Source organism: Triticum dicoccoides, chromosome 2B (assembly GCF_002162155.2).
Source record: "Triticum dicoccoides isolate Atlit2015 ecotype Zavitan chromosome 2B, WEW_v2.0, whole genome shotgun sequence".
Lineage (NCBI taxonomy): Eukaryota > Viridiplantae > Streptophyta > Magnoliopsida > Poales > Poaceae > Triticum > Triticum dicoccoides.
In genome coordinates, this window is record NC_041383.1 from 693,631,561 (window position 1) to 693,634,068 (window position 2,508).

At 48.3% G+C, this 2,508-nt stretch overlaps 1 pseudogene; it reads right to left on the minus strand.

The window, feature by feature from the left end:
• Positions 1–1,164, minus strand: part of LOC119361158 — a 2,711-nt pseudogene extending 1,547 nt beyond the window's left edge.
• Between the last annotated feature and the right edge of the window lie 1,344 nt (positions 1,165–2,508).

Genomic DNA, 2,508 nt, shown 5'->3' on the forward strand with positions numbered 1-2,508 from the left:
CCACTCTCGAGCCAATGCTTCTTCGAGGCAGCGCAGAGAAGGAGAGGGCGCGGCAGCCAATGCGAGGGAGAGATGGGAGGGGGCAGCGCAAGGTCGTGGATGGGTGCCTCGGCAAGCGACGGCGGCGGCAAGGCAGGGAGGCGGGCGCGGGTTAGGATTTGGTGGGGGAGAGAGAGGCGGGAGGGAGGAAGAGAGAGAGGCGAGGCGACAGGAGCTGGGTGCGGGGGAGGCTCGAGTGCGGGGGGGAGGAGGCGACTAGGTCATCCCACGGCAGCGCCCCCGTTTTATACCCTCCTATGCGAAATGACCAAAATACTCCGGTGGGGGCAAGAATTTACACGCGGTGGCAGGAACGAGATGTAACTATTCATTGCAATAGTGTCATCGGTTCGATCCAGCGGCTGAGATCAATCCGGGGCGAGATCGGACGGTTCAAATCGCATCAAACAGACAGATCCAACGGCCAGGAATCCCAAAGCGGTGAGGAGCCGGGAGGTTCACTGGATCTCTTATTTCTCGATGACCATTGTTTTACATGAAATATCCCCTCCGTCCGGAATTACTTATCGCGGAAATGGATGTATCTAGACGTATTTTTAGTTCTAGATACATTCATTTTTATCATTTTTACGACAAGTAATTAGGGACGGAAAGAGTATTACTTTGATTGCTGTGTTCGGAAAAAAAAGATGACATCATTGTTCTTTAGAAGAACCCTTGGAGGGATACTATACTTCAATGAAAATTAAATTAGAGATAATTGTTCATATATTGCGTTAAAGGAAGACAAGGATTTTGTAGCTTGGTATCTAGCGATTGAAAATACACTATATAAGTCTTTTTCTATAATTAGTTGATTCTCAGTAATATTCAACTTTCTTTCAATTTTTTGTGGAAGGTTAAAGAATCCCACCAAAACTGCCAGGGCAGCATCTGTATGGTCGGCGAGGGCATCGGGGCCCCGCTTCCCAGACTCCGCCCTGCACCACGTCCGCCGCCTGCACGTCCACTGCCTCCGCATGCCTTCTGCTTCTTGACCGCCGTCGCCTTTGCCTTCACTTTGAGGCAGCGATCTTGCAGTGTTTTTGAGTTGATCTTCCAGGCGAGCGTGATCGCCGAATCTTCCTCCACCGCCGTCTCTGGCAACTTCTCGTACAGGTCCATGCGTCGGCGGCGGCGGGAATTGGGTGGAGAGCGATGGGAGGGAAGAGAAGTGTGGAGGATTCTACCGCGGAAATAGTGCAACCAGCTAGAAAATTGCGAGCTCCGACTTAGTTTTGGGTGGGCCTGGGATGTCAGAGTCCTACGTGGCTGATATCCGGACTCCCGCGATGCTCCCTGGTTTGGTTTTGGTTTATGAAAAAATGACAGTTTGGACTGCTCCGCGGACTAATGAGGTTGTCGTTGGATGGCCTGCGGGGTCAGATGCGTCCGAACGGATACGGGCGCTTTGAGGGTTGGCTTTGGAGATGCCCTTACCTCTCGAGAGGTAATACCACATACGAGCCATTGGATTGGGGCCAAATTAACGACTCATGTTAACTTACCACTTAAAATTCCTGTTTTGTATTTTAGCTGCCACATCTGGGAGGGGGTGTATCTAGTGCACCGGAGCATTTGGCTTGAGATAAAAAATGACAAATTTAACATTAAGTTGTACATAACACAAGTTTGACTTTAGTTTTGGCCCATTTGCACGTCAATGTCAAATTTGTCACTTTTCTATCTCGAGCAATTTCTAATTTTGATTTGAATTTTTGTGACAACATTCATCAAACTAATGTTGTGTCCATGCACTAAATTATTTTCGGATTTTTTCGAACATTTTTAAATGCGCAACAGGGTACTGTATCAGTGTGGACACGCACCACCACCACCACCACCACCACCCGGAGCGCGGATGGAGATCGCTCGGCGCTGATTGTTTATATTGCTGAGCCTTTTGTTTCCGAGGGGTCAGCACCGACAAGCTGTGTTATCACTTGTCAATTTAATTTCGAATGAAATGAAACTGGGAACTCTGCTCCTCAATTTATTTATTTAAAAAAAACTGGCATGGAGATCATCGGAGCTCTTTTTTTTTTACCTGAAAATCATAGGAGCTCTCGTTTGTACCGTTGAGTTTGACCAAACTTCTCTCGCGTCTTCTTTTGAGCCTTAGTAGGAGTAAGACGGGCTGATGTGCACGGTGTGGTAAAAGGAGATCACGTGAGCCTTAATTTGACGCCACACTCGTACCGTGTAAAGTACGACTGGTCAACTGCCCCGCGCATGATTGAAGTCTCGAATCGGATCCATCCATAGAGTATTTGGCTAGTACTCCCTCTGTAAACAAATATAAGAGTGTTTAGATCACTACTTTAGTAATCTAAATGCTCTTACATTTCTTTACGGAGGGAGTAGAATTCAAACTGCACCAACATGCTAGTAGTATTTGACTAGTGATGGTGGCGTCGGCCATGGACGGGGGAGAGAGGGGGCGGCGGGAGGGACATGGAAGGGTTTGGG